The 22,130-nt window shown below is 36.6% G+C and overlaps 1 pseudogene; it reads right to left on the bottom strand.

Moving 5' to 3' along the window:
- Positions 1-791: 791 nt before the first annotated feature.
- On the bottom strand, positions 792-11,404 carry LOC120123660 (annotated as a pseudogene).
- Between the last annotated feature and the right edge of the window lie 10,726 nt (positions 11,405-22,130).

Genomic DNA, 22,130 nt, shown 5'->3' with positions numbered 1-22,130 from the left:
CGTTAGTAATCAATATATAAATTTAATTATTTGTTAATTTATTATTATATTATTTTGTTTGATTTGTTTAACATGAATATAAAATTACAGTGTTTGATTGAAATAATATAAGATTACTTGAATATATATTTTATCAAAGTATCCTTTTTGATATATGTTTTTTAAAAAATTTAAATTTTAATATCAAATTATAAATACCTAAATGAAAATTCATAGAAATATTTCAATCTTAATATTATTTAACGTTTTAGAAAAAATACATTTAATATATAATTAATATATTAGATTTATATTTTAAATAATTTTCATAAGTATCATAAGAATCCGTGCCCTGGCTCATTCACAGGTACTTCAATATTAATGATGCCCTTGTTTTTGGTTCAATTTTGATGTTCAAACTTAATAATAATAATAAATAATAATAATAATAATAATAATAATAATAATAATAATAATAATAATAATAAAGAAAGAAAGAAAGAAAGAACGAACGAACGAACCTTGGCCTTCTTGTTTCCTTATTGATAGAATCTCTTTTGAAAAAAATTCCAATTGCAGGATCTTATGCATCACAGAGGCCTATACATGGCTAAGGGAAGGGGAGCCAGTATTGTATCAGAGGTCTCATTTGCTGCTCAATAAGAGACTTGTTCATAAGACATCTAACACTTCTGCAAATCCTTACTCTGTGAATTGAAACTCTGCAACAATACAGTGCAATTAACACCAATGTTATAAAAAGTTGCTATTTTTTCAGGTTGCATATCTCCGGTGAAACAAGAAAGTTCATACTGAAAGTGATGCATTTCTTCGGTCGAATGGTTAATGCTTCGGTTTCTTTCGATTTTCTTGAAAAATTCCTTTGTTTGAACATGGCACTAGGAATATGTTTAGAGCCTGCAGCAGCCCTCCCATCCCAAAATGTGGGTGTCCAAGGGTATCTTTGATGTCAAATAATGAGTAACTAAACCTGCTGAACAGTGGAAAGATCAACATTAAGCATTTTAAGTCATTTAATTTATTAGCTCTTAAACACAATGGCATTGATAAAAGTTCAAGTTTCTAGCAACAGAAATGGTTTTGCAGAATCTCAAGGCATCTATAAATTTCCTTGCATTTCATATTTCCTAACTAGCACTTAAAAGTTTAAGCCTTTCACTGACAAAGTATCAAACCGGAAAATACATGGCAATTTGCTAAAGCTGAGTTTTTTTTTTTATAGGAATGCAAGGCCTCGTTAAAATCCCCTTAATGAGATGCTCCTTAATCAGCGGAAGGGGGAAAGAGTGCCTAAATATTTCATTAATAACCACAAATTACAAAAACTTAAAAACAACCTTACAATTTCTCTTGCCAAACCAACCCAAAGCCTAACAGATAAACTAACCAACCAAACGAAAACATCATATCTATCCAATACAAGCCTTAGCTAAACTATCAGCCTTAACATTTGCTGACCTAGCAACCTATCTAATACTACCATTCAAACCTCTAATCGTATCAACAATAGCTGTCACAATGTCTAAGTACACATAGGGACAGCGATCAATACTCTTGACCCATTCCACTGCTAATTTACTGTCTGATTCAACAATTAACCTGTCCTTAAAACTCTGCTGAAACGGCACAAAGAAGGATAACCCTTTCTTAATAGCCTTAAGTTCTATCAAAATAAGAGGACCTGGACCAACAGCCTCTCGAAAGGAACCCAACACCGAACCATCATGAGCCCTTAGGATGCCCCCAACACCACTTTTCCTCCAGTCTGCAGTCACTGCCGCATCAACATTCAACTTAATAAAGCCCTTTGGAGGGTGAGACCAAGACACAATTTCGATGATAGGAGAGCTTGATAAAGAGCAACAATCCCCAAGTGAAGGGTCACCAATTAGAGAATCCTTAGAAATAGATACAACCTTGTAATAAGCTAAAAACCAAGCAGCCAACCTGCAATTTGCCATAAAGAATAGATCAATCTGATCTACCCTACCCCCCTCGAACACAACGGCATTCCTACATTTCCAAATAGTCCATAGCACCACCCCGGAATGAATGACCAAATTTTAGAATTAGGAACCAATTCATCCCAAGCAACCATAAAACTTTGAGCATTGACTTGAAAAACAGAAGAAACTCCCCAAAAGCTCATAAATTTATTCCATAAGGACCACGTCACCAAGCAAGAAAAAAAATAAATGTGATGAGGTTTCATCCACCTTTTCACACAAAGGGCAAGCAACATCATCAATAGCTGCGACTCCTCTCCTCTTTAACTCAATCTTAACTGGCTGGCAGTTTCTGCAACACCACTTGCCACAAAAAGTCCTCCACTCTAGGAGGCACTAATCCCCTCCAAGAGGCACTAATTTCCTCCAAACGAACTTCTTCCAAAAAGGATCTGCTGAACCAACAGGACAACAAGACTTAACACACGAACTGACAGTATAGACTCCTTCCCCATTCCCACACCAAACCAGCCCATCTGATAACTCCTGAGAAAGAGTGATATTATGGATCAAAGCCATTAAATCAACATACTAAGACAATTCCAATCACTCAAATTCCTTCTCATATGAACATGCCAAGACCACACTGTTGACCGAAACTCCCCAAACTCAATAAGTTTCCCATTCTTGTTTATAGACAAGACAAAAATTCTGGGAAAACCCACTTTAAGAGGGGAATCATGTGCCCAACTATCAAGCCAAAATCTGATGCTCCCTCCATCCCCCACTCAGACAATAAAATTACTTCGAAACTTAGCTCCAAACTGATCTTGCTTGAAATGGTTCTGGACCACCGATTTCCAAATCCAAGAAGCATGTGTAGGAAGTTTCTCGTTAAACATCAGAAAACTTGGATCCAGATTGTATTTACAGCATATAACCTTCTTCCACACTGACTCTTTATTATTAGCAAACCTCCAAGACCATCTCCCTAAAAGAGCTCTATTCATATAACTAATGTCCAAAGCACCAAGACCACCAACACTTTTTCCAGAACACACTTTTGACCAATTAACCCAATGGATTTTTCTGGCCTCAACTCTTCCTCCCCATAAAAATCTGGCCATGATGGAATTTAGCTTGATAGTCACCGATGAAGGAATCTTAAACATGTACATGAAGTAAATAGGAAGGGAACCCAAAACTGCCTTCAATAAAATCAGCCTCCCTGCCATTGATAAAGTCTTCGCCTTCCATCCTGCTAGCTTCAAGTGAAACTTTTGAACTACCGGATCCCACAACATATAATTTCTCTTAGCGCCAAGAGGCAACCCCAAGTACTCTGCAGGAAAATGTCCTACTGAACAACCAATAGCATTAGCCCACTGAAGAACCTCTTCCTCATTAATATTAATACCAAATAATTTGCTCTTAGACAGATTCAGCTTTAAACCAGACATAACCTCAAATACACGAAGAATCCTCTTAACATTAACAATCTGAGTCCTCGAAGCATTGCAGAAAATGATGATATCATCTGCAAATTGCAAATGAGATAAATTGACTGAGGCTTCATCTTTACCAACCATCAGACCACTAAATAACCCCGAAGATACTGCTTTACGGAGCAACAGATTAAGCAGTTCCCCAACGAGATTAAATAACAAAGGGGACAGGGAACAGGGAACATCCCTGTCTAAGGCCTTTAGCCATGGGAAATTTAGCAGTTGGAACCCCATTTACCAAAACTGATACCGAAGCAATAGAAACACACATCCAAATCCAGCTACACCATTTTGAACCGAACCCCATCTTAGCCATCACTTTAAATAGAATATCCCAATCTACCGAGTCATAAGCCTTTTTGAAATCTACCTTAAAAACACAACCCTTCAACCCTTTCTTCCTCCATAAATCAATTCCTTCATTAACAATAAAAGAACAATCCAAAATTTGCCTCCCAGGAATAAAAGCAAATTGAGTCTCACTGATAATATCATTGATGCAACATCTCATCATTCTCGAAAGACACTTAGAAAGGATCTTATACATCCCACCTACAAGGGAAATAGGTCTGAAATTATCCAAGCTTCCAACATTTGAGCCTTTCGGGATGAGAGTTAAGAAAGAATGATTAATGCCATGCTCCCACTCCTTTCCTAAATAGAAATTATGGAAAAACTTCAATATATCACCTTTCAAAATAGACCAGAACTTAAAAAATCCCATGTTCAACCCATCTAGCCCAGGGGCTTTATCACTGTCGCAAGAATTAATGGTCTCCCAAATCTCATCTTCTGTAAACTCCTTTTCTAACAAAAGATTCTGCTGCATAGAAATTCTCGAAAAATCCAACTTGGTATCCTCCACTTCCAATGTTGAACCACAGTTAAAAGCTTTAAAGAAGTGTTCCCTGACACTGGACTTAATAGTACCTGGATCCTTGGTAATGACACCATCAACATTTAGAGCTAGCAGAGAATTCTGCCTCCTCCTAATGGATGCGCAAGTATGAAAATACTTAGAGTTACGGTCTCTACCATTAACCCATTTCTCTCTCGAATTTTGAACCCAAATTTGCTCCTCGATTCTGAGTCTCCAAAGCTCATTTCGCAAGAGCCTCAACTCTGTCGAAATGACAACATCATTGGAAGACATATTTTGTTGCAACCTCATTTCAATCTGATGAATTTTATCTTGTATCACTGAAATATCCACTCGAGGAAACTGTTTTCTATCCCCAGACCAACTCTTAATAGCAACCTTAGTATTCCTGAGAATGTTAAAAATTCCAGCACATGACTTCTCTTCCTTGAACACCTTAATAGACTCAGCAACCATCTTCTCGAAACCATCCTCATTCATTAGATAACTAAACAACCTAAAGGGTCTCTTACCCTAATTTTCTTCCCCAATATCCAAACTAATTGCATTATGATCGGAGATAGATTTAGACAATAGAAACTGGTTGATACCGGAAAATTCTGCTAAGAAATTAGAGTTCACCAAAAACCTGTCTAATTTTACAAAAGTCAGCGACTCCCGATTACTACTCCAGTTAAAATTCCCCCCAACAAGTGGCAAATCAATAAGCCCTGATTGCTGAATAAAGTGATTGAAATTTTCCAGAGAATTCCTATTCTGAGCTCTGCCTATCTTCTCCTCTTCATTTAAATAGGCATTGAAATCCCCACCCACACACAAAGGGAAACTGAACCCATTTTAAAACATTTCCAGTTCATCGAAAAACCAGCCTTCTCTTCCTCCACAGACAGACCATACACATTTATGAAGCCACACCTAAGCTGATTGGATTTGAACTTTCCAAAGAAAGCAATAAACCTCCTATGAATATGTTGATCTTCAACCTCAAACGTACTCTCATCCCAACACCTTAATATACCACCAGATGAGCCTGAAGCTGGTGACTCAACGAACCCCTGCAGCCTATTCAAACCACTTCGCCTAAAGAAAGATCTAGGTATCTTTTCAAGTTTTGTTTCTTGAAGAAAAAGAACCACTGGTTTTTTCTCAGTAACAATTTTTTACACAACCCTGTGTTTCTCTTTTTTACCCAACCCCCTAACGTTCCAAGACAAGATACTTAGCTTAGTCATGATGCTCAAAGTGATAATAACCCAAAATAGCCCTATGACCGAGCTTAAGGGCATGTAGCCCCACTCAACCCTTTCTCCAATTCAACAATCTTATGTATAAAAGCTTCCTTCTCCTCTTTGAAAGATATTCCCAATATCTTACTAATTTCCCATGTAGCCATTGTTTCCTCCAACAGCAAAGGAAAAGCTGAAGAGGATACTGTATCAACACTAACATGATCTACTGCTTCCCTAATGAGAGACCTTTTAAGTCTCCTGTAAGGTCTGATCGCCCTTGACCTGTCCATATCCTTAACCGAACAACCAACAGCCTCTGAAATTTTAGAAAGACAACCTCTAGAAATTAAAGCTCTACCCAATTCACCCTTGAATGCCCCTCGTGAATTCTCCTTGCAATCCCGCACATTATTACACTCCTGCACAACCTGACTCCAGATCTTTCTATCCTTCGACCTACAATAAGTTTTTCTGTGACTTTTGATTAATTTCCTTCCAACCGGAGCAATCTTCATGGATAGAGAGCTTGCAGAACATGTTTGTGAACCAGCTCATGAACTTATCAACTTAAAACCAACCGCAGACACCCCTCCATCTTCATTCCTTACTGAATCCTTAATTGTATCTGGTGAAAAAGAAAATCGGCCCATAGTTAATTGGCATTTTTCTTGATCCAGGCAACTCAACCGATGTTCTCCAAGCTCACAATGAAGCCCAATCTCCTGGTCAACTATGTCCTGCTTATAGAGATCCTCCCCAGTACTTTTCCCGCTTCTCTCACTTTCAAAAAAGCCTTTTGACTTTTCATGCTGAGAGAAGAAAACCCTCTCGGATTCTGTGATATTACCAAGTTGTGAACCTAGTACCCATTCCTACACCCTATTATGGGTTTCTGACATTTCCTGACAACCCACGTGACCTCCATGCTGCGCCTGAACATCCTCTAGACTCCAAACGGAGGATCTCTCCACCCAAGGATCTTCTGGAACATCTTCTTCAACCATTTCTGAAAATTCAGGAAAGAAATCATCCCCACCATCAACCTTAATTTTTATAAAAAATTTCCTTCCATTCGTAGTAATGGTAGTGTGATAAGGGATATCAAAAGGGCTAACAACCCTGAGAAGCATCTGTGCAACTCTACAATCAACTCTCTGAGCAATTTCATCTTTGATTTTTACTAACTTACCCCACCTGGATACCACCCTAGTGAAGAACGGAACGGACCAGCAATTTAAAGGAACTCCTATCATGGAGATCATGCAAAAAGCTCGGGGTATGCTTTCCTCATCCAAAATAGGCTCCAACCTTTCAAACCGAAAGGACAAAGCTTCCCATTTTCCTTCCATCGCTAAATCCTTCTCCTCCACCGATTGGAACACAACCAGACACGCATTCTTAGCAAAACCCCACCTGACAACCTTTACATTGATTCCGTCATTCCTTAAGGCTTTCTGCAAAACATGAAATTCAAAAATATCTTTGCAAATACCAGTAAGTGACGAACTCAACCAGACCCTATCCTCCACCGGGATAAAAACATCCTTAGAGTTTTTCGACTCCTTCGAATTAAAATGACTTCCTTCTTGCACACCTTGTGACTCTTTCAGCATCCCAACAACCGCCTCCTTATATGACCTACCATCATGAAACTTATCCAGCATCTCCATCTTCCTCACCCTTCCATCTGAAGAAGGCACTGTTCCAACCTTTTCCCCACTGATACCACCACTCTTTGCCCCATCCACCCTCCCATTTATCTGCCTCTTTGACCCAGATGACTTCTGATATTTGGCTACAGCCACTGAAATCCTCCTCCCATCAATCAAGACGTTGTTCATCTTTTCCACTACATTACACAGATCCTCCTTGCTTGCGAAATGTACGAACGCAAACGTATTAACCTTATACTTCGGCCTGTTATTGATGAACGGAATGAACACCTTAATAACTTTACCAAAATGACTAAAACGAGCCCATAAATCACTACGACGCACACTCCTGCTAAGATTATCAACGAAAGCTAACCAAGTAAATCCTCCATGAACCTCTCTAAAATTAACGACAGAAAACTTGCTTTTACAAGACTCACTCTCTCTCTCCCTAACTCTCTCCATTTTTTTAAAGCTCTGAGTTTTTTGAGTTTGAAGGATACAAATAAATGGATTTTCCTACCATGTTTGTAAGTACAGGCTACGAAACAAAACGTCTACAGTTAACAGAAAACATGATTTTCACAATTCACAGACAAAATCAGAAAATGGAAAGTGATGAATTATGAGAGAGTATCAGTAAAAGCAAGAAAGTAACTTTTAGAAAATTGGGGGGGAAGCTTTATAGTAAGTTTACACAGGCAACCAATCCATTTACCTATTTCTTGCTACTTGCCGATCTTGAACTACTGAACTTCTGGTGCAGTGAAGGGTGCACATAGGAAAAAATTGATGTCTTTTGCTTCTTTGGTTTGGCACCAAAGATATATGACCTCAAAGGAACCCCAGTCCGACTACGCGACTCATGCATTTGGTTACTCTGATGGCTCTTCGATCCAGGAAGTTCCCAATCTTCATTCAACTTTGTTAGACTTCTCTCAATTTCAATCAGAAGTGCTGCAACATGGTCGAAACCAGCTTGCAGTTCATCAGCAACTTTGTTGTTCTCTTGTTTCATGTTCAAATTTCACCTTGGAATTTCACTGCTTGGTAACTTGTGAAGGTGAAGTCATCGTCTTCAGCACTTTCTTTCAAAGCCTTTGTTATCTCTTCTTCAATTTCACACAACAATGAAAACCGCTTCTTCAGTTCTTCTTTCAGTAATACACTGTTTTCCACCCAGAGATTCAATTCGTTCTGTATTTCTGACAGATGATTGTATAATGGTCGCGCATCTGATTTTATTGTAGATGTTCTAGCGGTACTCTCCTCGTGCTTTTGTCTTTCTGCAAGTTTTGATACCTCAGCCACTAAATTTCTGCACCTCATGAAATGCAGTGCTGAATCTAAACCAGAATTCCAAGTTCTCTTCTAGCAGTAAATCAATTTTCATCCTGAACTTTTCTTCAGTTGCCGAAGTAGCTGGAGACTGGTTAACTAGCATCAATCCAACATCTTCATCCTCTAGTGGCAGTGTTGTTGAGGTTTCAGTCACCACTGGTTTCTCGGAATCAGTACTGTTGTTTTCACCAATACTTGTTTGTAAAAGGCTTAATTTCTGACGTAAGGATCGAATCTCTTCATCTTTCATGGAAACAGTGCTCTTCAGTTCCTTTAGCTGCGACATAATCTCAAACAACATATTCTGGTTATTTTCCTCTACTTCCACGAACGTATTTTTTGTGTCCTTGTATTTACGAAGCGTCATTGTATATTCTGTCAATAGAGTCTTCTCTCTGTCTCCCATTCCTTTGGAGAACAACTGCTTCCAGTCTGGCTCATCTTCCTGCCCTCTTTCCTGTTCTTTTGATTCAGCTTGGGCAAGAGCAGCCACTATCAGCAAAGGAGCTTGCTTATCAGCTTTTTCCTCTGCTATCAAGTCTACACATTTCTCTGAAGGCTTACAAGTTTCATGGTGAACACCTTCATTTGTAGAAGTTTTAATAGAATCATGTTGTTCTGTGTCCTCCTTTTCTAATTTCGGGTCCTCTCGTGCTTCTGATTCTGTATCCTCACCCTTTGCACGACCGGCAGAATGAACAAGCTTTTCTCCTTCATCTTCTGATTCTTTTGGCAGTGCTACTTCAATCACAGTGTCCTCTTCTTTTGATAACGAATCCAAGGCAACAACGATTGCTTGATTTGCAGACTGCATATTTTTTAAGCCATCACTTGCATCCAGATTCCTCCTCTCTTGTTCTTCAGACTCTTTTGTGGATTTGACTTCAGCTGGAGAAGTATCCCTTCCTGATGCATTAGCTATCACGAACTCCTCGCCTGTTTTCACCTCCTTCGGGATTTTGTCATTATCTTCGATCACCTCTTCCTTTGATGATTTGGCTTCCACCTTATCCACAGAGTCCTCTTCTTTTGATAATGAATCTGAGACCACAACCATTGCTTGTTTTGCAGACTGCAGATTCCTCCTCTCTTGTTCTTCAGATTCTTTTGTTGATTGGACTTCGGCTGGAGAAATATCCCTTTCTGATGCATTAGCTATCATGAACTCCTGGCCTGCTTTCACCTCCTTCGGCATTTTGGCACTATATTCGATCTCTTGCTTTGATGATTTGGCTCCTACTGAAGAGCTATTCTCTCTTTCAAGCACCTCATCTGGCTTCATACTATGCGCCTTCTCTAACAGGTGATCAATATTACAATGTGCTTCATTAAAATGAGTTTGGAGATTGTTGTTTTGGTCTTTGAAATTCTGATTCAAAACCTGAATCCCACGAAAGTTCTCCTCCATCTCCATTAGCTTGTTCTTCAAATAATTTTTTCCATCAACCAATGTGGCCTTATCCACTTCCAGGGACTGAATCTGGGATTGAAGCTCATCAGTCTCTGCTCGTAGTCTCTGAGCGGTCTGAGATGAAATCGCATTTTCTAAGCCGATTACCTTGTTCACGAGTTCATCAACCTTCTGCACCATTTCTGTTACAGTCAAAGATTCGGAAAGGCCAACCTCAAATTGTGCCTTTATATTTTGGATAGTACCACTCGCTTCTTGTTCGAATATTTTGGTCTTTTCTGCTACTATTCCTGAATTATCTACATCCGATGGTTTCACCTGACCGGCTTCATTTAAGAGAAACTTGTTCTTGAGAGAATCCAGTTTCTCCCTGGCATGCTTGATCTTTTTCTGCTCCACTTCTGCTTCCAAGACTGATCTCTCCTGCTTCTCCTGCTTCTCCTGCATCCGAGCTAATGTCTCTCTGCATGATTGTAAAGCTGTCGCTACCATCATGGTTCGAGCTTCATCATCTTCAATGACCCTACCTTCACCAAATTCATCTTCGAAACTGTAAACTTTCTCTTGTAATTCTTTTATCTCATCGCACATTTCCCAGTACTTTGCTAGCCCACTCTCATAAGATCCCTTAACAAACTCTTTTTCAGTCTGCAATGCCAGGATTCGTTTATGAAGCCTATGAATCTCCTCAAGTCCCTCAGCCTTGGTCCAACAAGATTTAGGAACAGCATCGGTAGCGGCTACAGTCGATCTCTTCGGTTCCGTTTTCCTCGTAGCCGGTGTTATTAAACCCTTCAAATCTTTTACAGGAAGGTCCGGAACCTCGGGTACATAGCCTTCAGAGTTTGCTTGAGACTTCTTCGAGAATGTGGGTGGACCATCATCTTCTTCTTCATCATCCATTGAAAACTGAGCTTGCTCCGGACAAACAGAAGCAAGAGTATTGTTTGCACTCTGTAGCTCCGTCGATATGTGGTCGTACCGCTCGGCCAAGGCGCGGTAAGCTCTGTAAAATTCCTCCACAAACTGAATCAATTCTGGCCTCTTCTTGTAATACATCTCTGCTCTCTTGGCAAAGGAATCTCCATCTTCTTCAATCACTTTAAGCACTTCCTTTACCTTTTCCTCCATATCTGCGATTCAAATCGATAGTGTTTCAAAGCTAAACCCTAGTTCATCAAATATATCAGAAAAAAACAGGAAACCGATACCCAAATAATTCAACTTTCTTTCATAAATCAAAAAACCCAATCAAATAAAACAAAGATATCAGCCAGAATTATATGTTTTCAACATTTCAGTGAAAAAAAGGGAAATAAATAAAACATATAAATCACCTTTAAGGCTTTGCTCCATCCATTTTGACTGCTTGGTTCTGATATGGGCAGCCCACCACCATGAATAAGCATTGCTAGCGGCTCTTTGCAACAATTTTTGTTTTTCGAATCTTTTCCTCTTGAAGCAGGAAGAAGATAAGATATAATTTCTTTGCAGACTGCGTTTAACTAATTGCAGAACGAGGAGAAGACATGGGAAGCATTAAGGAAGAAAGAGAAAGGAAAATGGGTTGTTGGTTTTGACAGTTCATGAAGAACTGGAAAAGAAAACGAAATCAGGGTTTTGCTTCGATTTTGTTAAGGGGGATCATGGAGAGGAGCAAACTTGGGAAGAATATTTTGTTCCTTGTTCATATTAAAATAAGCCATGATAACCCCACTCTCATTGCCATTGTTTTCTTTTCAAGAAAATACAGTTCAAAAGCTTCAACCAGTGTCTGTCTCCACGCGGCATTCCCCCTTTCACCATAGTGGGTCTGGGCAACATACGTTATGTTATAAAAATAGGATAAATTACAATTACATTATTGTTCAATTAATTTATTTTTTTATTTTATTCATCGTAGTTTTTATTTTTTTTAATTTACTCACTAGATTGAATCGTTTTGTTCACTCTGTTGTCACCTCTCTAACGTTGTGATGACATGTAATTTTTTTATTTTTAATATAAAATAATTTAAAATATAAATGGTAAATTATATCGTTTCTTACTGAACTTTATTTTCTTTGCTATTTTGCTCACTCAACTATAAAAATAAAAATAGAAGGTGGTCGGATGCCACCGTCGACCGCCGTAGATGGTGACTGTTTAGTCCCAATTTCATGGGTCGCTTCACCTTGACACATTGACTCCGAATCCGACCTTCATTTTGTCAGAACTTGCTCGAAAGTCCACAAATTGGAGATTGAAAGTGAGGAAGTCGAAATATTTCAGTTGAGATTCACATATTTTGGGACATTTTAAGATTAAACAACCACCAGATTCATACTCAAGAGGTCGAGACGAACCGAAAAATGAATTTTGAGATCGAACGACCATAATCATCGATGGTATACAGTGGCCGGAATAAAGAATGATGTGGTGGCCGACAACGACAACCAGTCACCTTATTTGCAAAGTAAAGAGAAAATGGAGAGAAAGAAGAGGATTAGTGTATATTTGAGTTTTTCAAAACGACGTTTTGATGCTTGTGCCATATTATAATACCGTTAAAAGGTTAACGACATAGTGGGCAAAATGATTCAATATGTAAAGTTCAATGGGCAAATTAGAAAAATCAAAAGTACGGTGAGTAAAATAAGAGATAGATTAAAGTTCAATGAAGAACAATGTAATTTAGCCTAAAAATATAATATTTTCGATTGAAAAATAATTTAAAATGTTAGCTTTTTTAATATTTTTAGTTTAACTGAAAATATTATATATTTTTATACTATTTTAGATTAACAATCGAAAACATTATATTTTTTATAATATTTTCAGTTTAATCGAATATATTATAAAAAATAATATTTTAGATTAAAATGTTATATTTTTTTACTCTCTCCCTGTTTTGTCTTCCTTTTTCTTTCTTTCTTTTTTTCTTTGAGTTTGTATCGTTTTTATAAATCATATCAATTTTTTCTTCTTTGATTTTCTTTAGTCGGCGACGACACCGACTTTTATGTTGGTTGTCGACCGTCGGTTCTCTTTTTTCTTTTGTCTTTTAATAATAATTATTATATTTGTGTTGCACGTTTATCTCTTCATGTGTTACACGTTTATCTCTGTCTTTGTGGCACGTTTATCTCTGCCTTTGTGGCACGTTTATCTCACGTTTTTCAATTTTTTCTCGGTCGTTTGTCCTTTCTTTTATTTATATTTTCTCATGGTTGGATTTGAAGACGCCACGACTGATCAAGATGACGCTTATTCGGAATCTTGTTGATCTTTTATGCTATGAATCTTTGGATTGAATTTGGATGCGTGATTTTACATTTGTGGATAGTTTCTCACGACGTTCGGCTCTGATCTGTAGTTCTAGGTGGTCTTTCAATAACTTAATTTCCTTTTGTGGTTCGTTTGCCGATGCAATCATATTTATTCGTATCTATTTTAATCTCATGGTTGGGGTTTTAGTTTTTTTTCCATGTATGGTCCTTATATGATCTAAAGTGACTAGTTTCAATGTTATAGGAAACATCCAAGTTATGTATTTAATTTAAGATGATAGTTGTAAACTCTTATTATAACTTCGGATATTTTTACTTTTTTAATAATACTAGCAGCTTCTATTAAAAAATTTTGATATAATTTTACAATATTTTTAGTATTAGTATTTGATGTATAGTCATTATAATTATTTATACGTCAATTAAATATGATTGATGGATGATAAATTTGACTTTAGTAAGTCATGTAAATTTGTTAGAGATCAAATTAATAGGTAACAAAATTTAAAAAAAGTTAGATGTTCTCTTTATGTCTTCTAAAATTTTATATATAAAAAATATCTTTGAAAACTTTAGATTTTAGAACACATGTTTGAAAATATTATACAAAAAAATTTAGCGAAGGTGCAATAACATAGGTGGCTACCCAACGAGCGCAGATATGTTCGCGAAATAAGCTGTTAGGATTTATGAAGCTCGATCGATCTTCCTAAATATGCCAAGAGGGGGTGAATTGGCTTTTTGAAGTTTAGAGAGTAACGAATATAAAGATAGGAAAATTTGCTCAATGATTTATAGTGATTCAACCCCCTCAATGAATTCTACATCCACTACCTAAGCTCATCACTTAGGATTTTCCAACAAATCTATTAATTTTTTTATTTATTGGATAAAGAGATAATATTTACAAACTCCCGAGCTTTTCAAAGGCATAGCTAGAACCAAAACCACTTTACAAAGGAAAAAAAATTGTAAACAAGAAAACCTCTAAAAAGGAAGGTGTTTACAAATTAAAGCTCGCAAAAACAAAAATATGTACAAGAGAAATAAAATAAAGAATGAAAAGATTTTATCTTGTGTTTGAATGCTTGGATAGGTGTTGTGTAACCTTGTTTAAGTGTCTTGAACTTGTTGGTATATGTTGGAATGAGTTACTAGCCCTTTCTAGCAGTTTGGGAAGGTTTGGAGCCGTTGGAAGACTTTCTGCACACAAAGTTTCAAAACTCTTCGAAAGAGCCGTTGGAAAAATATGACCATTGGAGCCAAAGTATCGAAACTTTAGGGAAAATTTAGAAACTCTTGAGATAGTTTCTAAACTCTTGAAAAATATCGAAACCTTTTGGGAAACTGTCTTGGAAAAATTTTGAAACTCTTGTAGAAGTTTTGAAATTTTTGGTCAACATACTCATTTTAAGGTTTTGATTGGACTTTGAATTATTTTTGAAAACTTTGAATAAATTCAATTTAATCCAACAAACATTTTTTCCCTTATTTGTTATATCAAAAATATAAGTTTTTACAATCTCCCCTTTTTGATATAACAAAACATTTGAAAAATAGTTTTTGACAAAAACTTCCCTTTAATAAAACATTTAATGAAAAATAACAATATTTGGAAAATATTAAAGTTCCCCTTTTTCATTCTTGAAATTGAATTTTTCAAACCCATGCTCTTCCCCTTTTTGTTATATCAAAAATAATTTAAACATTTAGGTTCAAAAAAAATAAAATGGAGAGTAAGTAGAAATTTTACATTAAAGTTCATTTGAAAAAGCAAAAACTCCCCCTCAACAAATGCATTAAAAAAACACATTTTAGCTCAAAACTTAGACACTTCAAAAAGTATTGAATTTCCATAAATGAACAAATATGTTAGTAGCACATGAAATTCAAATATATCCAAATCTAACTACTTTATGCAATATCATAAATAAGACATTACAGCTAGTATGCATAAAGCATTTCAAAAAAATGTTATGCATTCAGTATTGACATCAATTGTTATAGAGATATCATAGACAATAGAATCACATGCATAAATAAGGTCAAAAATTAAAAAATTTAAAATGTTGTTTCAATGCCCCTTGAATGTTGGTATCCATTAGATTTTAAAATTTTAAAATCACATGCATAAATAAGGTCAAAAATTAAAAATTTTAAAATGTTGTTTCAATGCCCCTTGTTTTCACATGCATCAATTGTTTTCAATGCATAAAATTTTAAATTTTAAAAATTTTAAAATCACACACCTACAAGAGACATTTAATTAGATTTTGGTATCCAAATTGCTTTGGATCCTTGAATGTTGTTTCAATGCCCCTTGTTTTCTTAGGAACCCATACTTGTCTAATTTTAAAATGTTTTCCTTTCTTTAAAGGATAAGTATATTCCAAATGACCATGAAAATGACAATGTGAGCATTTTGTCATTTTTTAAACATAATGAGTTGTTTTTAGAAATTAATTCTTTTTTTTGTTAAGCATTCAAGCTTAACTTTCAAATCAAAATTTTCTTTTTCTAAATCATTGATTTTGATTTTTAAAAGCTCTAAATCATTTTTCAAAGTTTCATTTAGTTTTTCAAAATCAACGTTTGCTTTCAAAATCAAATCATTTTCAACTTTAAATTTTGAAATTAATTTCTTACATTTGGAATTCATGGTCTCAAATTCCAAATACAACTGATCATAGGCATCTTGTAACTCTTTAAATGAATAAGAATTTAAATCACAAGAGTTAGAAGTTACCATTGAATCTTTTTTTATGGCCATGAGACATAGATTGGCTACTTCATCATCATCAGAGTTTTCTTCATGAGTCCAAGCCGCCACAAATGCCTTCTTTTTTGCTTGATCCCTTCATCTTTAGGAGATGACATTTATACTTGACGTGTCATGTTCTTTGGCACTCAAAGTATATCGAGGGACCTTTCTTCTTGCTCGATTCATTATTCTTGTCTTATTTGGATGTCATGAATCGTTTAAATTTCTTGAAGAACTTGACTATTATTTCTTCTTCTTCACTTAAGGTGCTTTCATCTAGTAGATGATTTTAAGGCAACACCTTTTTCTTTCTTTTCTTATTTCTTCTCTTCTTGTTCTTCCTCATTTTCCATCATCTCATGAGTGAGAAGGAAGCTAGTAAGTTCATCAAGCGATAAAGTTTTTAAGTTCTTCACTTCAATGATCAATATCTTCTTTGATTGCCAAGATTTTGAAAGAGAATATATCATCTTCCTAACAAGCTTATCGTTAGGGATGATCTTTCCATATCCCTTGAGACCATTGACAATCACTAAAAATCTATCCGTCATAGATTTGATGTCTTCATCCGGTTTCATCTTGAAATTTTCATAGCTATGATTGAGAAAACCGATTTTTTCCCTCACTTCATCGGTTCCTTCATGAGTAACATGGAGCTTGTCCCAAATCTCATTGACATTTGAACAAGAGGAGACTCTTCCATATTCATCTGGGCCTAATGCACAAAACAAAATGTGCATAACCTTAGCATTGAGTTGGAACTCTTTCTTCTCTCTTTCTCTATTATGCCATAACTCTAGTTGGAGTAGAGTGATCAGTCAAGATAGAGCTCCAACCATCAATATCGGTAGCTTGAATGAAGAGCATCATCCTATTCTTCCAATAAGCATAATTTGCTCCATTGAAATATGGTGACTTATTAACCGGTTGAGAATCTTCGATGTAGTAAGCACCGGAGGAAGAAACCATCTTCTCGGTTGCTTTGGGAAATTGATATAGAGCTTCAAGAATCTTCACAAGGTTGTTAGACCTTCGATTTGTGATCCGCTATGATACCAATTGTTGAGAATTATGAAGCTTGATTGATCAATTGAAATATACCAAGAGGGGTGAATTGGTTTTTTAAAGTTTAGGGAGTAAGGAGTATAAAGATAGGAAAATTTACACAATGATTTATAGTGGTTCAACCCCCTCAATGAACTCTACATCCACTACCTAAGCTATTCACTTAGGATTTTCCAACAAATCCACTAATTTGTTCTTTCTTTTTCAAGGATAAAGAGATAACATTTACTAACTCCTTAACTTTTCAAAGGCTTAGCTAAAACCAAAAGCCCTTTACAAAAGAAAAGAATTGTAAACATGAAGACCTCTAAAAAGGAAGGTGTTTACAAATTAAAGCTCACAAAAACAAAAATATTTACGAGAGAAAGAAAATAAAGAATAAAAAAATTCTCATGTGTTTAAATGCTTGAATAGGTGTTGTGTAACCTTCTTTAAGTGTCTTAAACTTGTTTTTATATGTTGGAATGAGTTACTAGCCGTTTCTAGCTGTTTGAGAAGGTTTGGAGCCGTTGGAAGACTTTCTGCACACAAAGTTTCAAAACTTTTTAAAATTTTCGAAACTCTTCGAAAGGTCCGTTGAAAAAATATGACCGTTGGAGCCAAAGTATCAAAACTTTAGTTTCAAAACTCTTGAAAAGTATCGAAACTGTCTTGGAAAGTTTCAAAACTCTTGTAGAAGTTTTGAAAATTCTGGTCAAAATACTCATTTTATGGTTTTAACTGGACTTTGAATTATTTTTGGAAACTTTGAATAAATTCAATTTAGTCTAACAAATATTTGTTATATTTTAAGTAAGACTACTGATGAGGTTGGATCCTCTTCTAAGGAAACTCATTTGGCAGTTGCTGTTAATGCTACCATAGAAGTTACGGTCGAGGAGTATGATGACAAGATTGATGATGCTGAAATAAATGAAATACTTGAGGGTGATACTTGATGGATGAAGCGGCTTTGGCAATTACAATGGAATTATTGGGATTCATTGATGCAGGAGTTCGCTGCCATGATGAGTTTAGCAAACGATACTGGCATGGTGATGGAAATAGATAGTATGGATAAGACTGTGTCTGAACCACCTACTTCGGTCAAGAATGGTAATACTGGTTTGAGTAAGGCTAATGCAGACAATGATAGGAAGACTGGGAGCTCGAAGAATGACTCTGCAAATAAAGATGATTCTGGTGGTAAAACGTCTAAACGCCAGCTTCAAGACAAGTGCAAAGTTAGTAATCCTATCACCACAAAACGATTACAGGTGTCCTCTACTTTAAAAGTTGGGGTTGGGGCATCAGGAAAGAATAAATGGATATCGGAGGAGACTGCAGGGCAGCCCCGCCGGACGCCATAAATCTGCTTTGCTGGAGCTGTCGGGGTTTAACTAATGCTTCGACAGTTCATTCTCTTAGACATTTTTCTTTTTATCGTTCTTTTATTTTATTTTTTTAAGTGAGACAAGGCTTCAGCAAAATAAAAGTGATTGTATTAGATCTACTTTAGGTATGAAAGGGTGTTTTACGACAGATTGTGGTGAGCGATGTACTGGTTTAATGTTTCTTTGGAATAATATTATTACTATTTCAATTTTGTCGTACTCTAATATCCATATTGACACCATTGTTCAACATGGGCAAAATCAGTTTCGTTTTACTGGTATGTATGACCATTCACAAGTTAGTCTCAAGACACAAACTTGGTCATGCATCGATAACTTGAATGGTGTATCGAACACAAATCGATACATTTAGAGACGTATTATAACGTAATAATCTAATTATCTAAAACCTTCTAAAGCGTGGTTTACGTGGATGTATGGTGCGAAAGATAAAGAACCAATCTTTGAACGGTTGGATCGATTTGTTGCTTCCAAGCATTGGACTCAAGCTTTTCCATATTTTCGAGTTACTTCTGAGAGTGCGGATACATCAGACCATTGTTATCTGACTTTGGACATGAATTGGCATACACATTCTAATACTTACCTATTTTTAATAATTGTTTTCGGTTCGATACTTGTTGGGCATACGAAATAGATTGTAAGCAACGAGTCCACACAACTTGGAATTATACAAATGGTAATGCAATAAATAAAATTGAGGCTATTGGTGATGCTTTGAAAGATTGGCAACATGATCGCATCAGGGACAATTCTGCTCAAATTAAGGATTTACGGAGATGGGTAGATTTGGGCCTACGATTACAACTATCTAGTATACGCTTAAGTATTGGGAGAAACGGTCCCGAGTGTAGTGGTTAACACATGGTGATAGGAATACAAGATTCTTCCATGTAAGAGCCACACAAAGGAGGAAGAAGAATTGTATTGTCTGCCTGCTCAATAGTTAGGATCAATGGATGACGCATCCTGAGGATTTGAAGGATATAACTTACAAATATTTTGAGGCACTTTTCACTTCGTCTGATTCACCTCTTAATAATAGTGTCATTGATGCGATTGAGCCAGTGGTTACGAAGGCTTTGAATACATAGTTGGGTTTTCCCTTCTCAAAGGAAGAGGTATTTGTCACTCTCTGTGACATAAGCCCCCGAAAAGTACCATGTCACGATAGGCTACCAGTAAGCTTTTATCGCTTACACTGGGATTTTTCAGGGGTTGAGATCATCAATGTGTGTCTTCAACTTCTAAATGGCACTTTGGATATGGCGGTAGTCAACAAGACGATTTTAGTGTTAATTCCGAAAATGAACGAGCCATAACATATGAAACAACTATGATCGATAAGTTTGTGCACTATTGTTTATAAAATAGTTTCAAAGGTTTTGGTAAATCGTTTAAAGAGTGTTATGTCGCTATGTACTAGTGAGAATCAAGTTGCTTTCTTATCTGGGAGACAAATATCGGATAACATCTTGGTGGCGCATGAATTACTGCACTATTAAATTCATCCAAAAATGGTGTAAAGAAAGGTGCAACGTTGAAATTTGATATTGGAAAGACATATGATCGGGTGGAATGGAGTTTCTTGAGGAGTGTCATGCTTAAACTCGATTTTAATGGTGTCTTTGTACACATGATTATGCACTGCATAACTTCTGTCACGTTTTCGGTCTGAGTGAATGGTTTCCTTACTTTAGAATTTTCACCGTCTTGCGGACTTCATCAGGGAGACCTGCTTTCACCATTTCTTTTCCTGTTTGTTACGTAAGGTTTATCAACTTTACTTCATAAGGAACAAAGAGATGGTCGGTCCGAGGTATTCTAGCCTGTCAGGCAGGGCCATTTGTCACATATATACTTTTTGCATATGATAGTTTGGTCTTTATTCGTTTCACTACAAAAGTGAGACAACTTAAGGATATCCTACGGGTTTTTACCGATGCTTCGTGATAACATATAAATTTAGAAAAATCGTCCATATATTTTGACCCTAACATTGTTTTAGCACACCAATTACAATTAATGGATATACTTGGAATACAACAGGATGACTCGATGGGCCATTATCTTCGATTATCTATTGTTTTTGGCAAAAATAAGACGGCAGCGTTTGGCTTTTTAAAGGAGAAATTGGCAGCTCAGGTTATTGGATAGATGAAACATCTCATATCCTATGGAGGGCATGAGGTTTTCCTAAAATCAATCACTCAGGCACTACCACAATATGCGATGTCCTCTTATCTTTTGCTAGAATCTTTACTTAATGATATAACTTCTGAGGATGTTATTATTTGAGGCTATTATGATTCGGGTGTATACTCGGTTCGGTCCGGGTATTGGTGGCTACAACGTCAGCAACACTCACCGGGCCGCACATATCCTGTTTGGCAAGTCATTGCTGAATTACCGATTATTCCAAAAATATGTATATTTATGTGGTGCTTGGCGCATGATGGATAGCCTATTGGTAAACGTTTTTGGGAAGCAGGTTTAGGATTTGGATTGTGTCCTATGTGCCAAGCTGATGAGGAAACAACTGCGCATACTTTGCATGGCTTTCGGTATGCCCAGGCGGCCATGCAGGAGGCTATTTTTCTAGGGTACCTCGTTTCACACCCGGAGAATCTAGTTTAAGTTAGGTAGAAGCGTTATCGCAGTTGTTCGCCATTGAATGTTTCACTAACTTTGAGGTTCTACTTTGGAATATATAGAATGGGAGAAATACACTAGTCCATGAGGATAAACTTCAACCTCTGTGGCTTATAGCTTTAAATGCGTAAGTGCTCCAGAATGCGTTTAAATCAGCCAGGGAAATCCACTGTTTATGGAGCTGCACGCACAACTGCCGGAGTTCTATCGTGACAGGCGTTGACCAGTGTTGCCCAACAGAAGTGGCGTCCGCCTGACCCTGAATTTGTTAAAGTTAATGTTGATGGGGTTTTTGATCCGCAACGACGAATGGCGATAGTGGGTATAATAGCTCGTGATGCTGCTGGGTTACCCCTGAGGGGTATGGCAGTCTCAACACCATCTTGTAGGGAAGCTGGGATTGCTGAAGTACATGCAATTATAGCTGGTTTGCGTTTTTCTATCGAGAACCAAAAGATGAATGTGGTATTTGAGTATGATTCTGTTATTGTGGTGAACAAGATCTGGGATAGACCACCTGATGTTTCCACTACATGATTTCACATGAAGCCCGAAATTTGTTTGATTGTAATGCATCGTTTGTAATTCAGTTCATACGACGCGAGTGCAACAAGGTAGCACATACTTTGGCTACCTGGGCACTACGGTCGGGTAGTTGACAACCGCAATTCCGGAAATCATAAAAACTATAGCAACCGCGTAGGCCAACACATTAATCTTTAAAGCAACATTTATTTTATCATTTTTTACATCAAAAGATCAATTAGCATTGACACAAATGGTTGAGATTCAAGAACTTGAGTTTGTAAGGTCAAGTTCAAATCCTATCATCGTCACTCTTGGTGTGCAATTTATAAATTCTTATGTAAATCCCAATTGAGTCTTAGGTATGCCATCCAACTAGGGGAGCCATCCCTAACCTAAACTTTTTTGTACAAAAAAATTATACATAAAAAGTTTTATCATTTAACACGAACTAAACGATTTCAGTGAGATTGTTGTTATCTCAATAAACTTTGAATTTA

Source organism: Hibiscus syriacus, unplaced genomic scaffold (genome assembly GCF_006381635.1).
Source record: "Hibiscus syriacus cultivar Baekdansim isolate YM2019G1 unplaced genomic scaffold, ASM638163v2 tig00110402_pilon, whole genome shotgun sequence".
Classification (NCBI taxonomy): Eukaryota; Viridiplantae; Streptophyta; class Magnoliopsida; order Malvales; family Malvaceae; genus Hibiscus; species Hibiscus syriacus.
The sequence above is the reverse complement of the archived record's forward strand: the minus strand, read 5'-3'. Positions and strand labels throughout refer to the sequence as shown.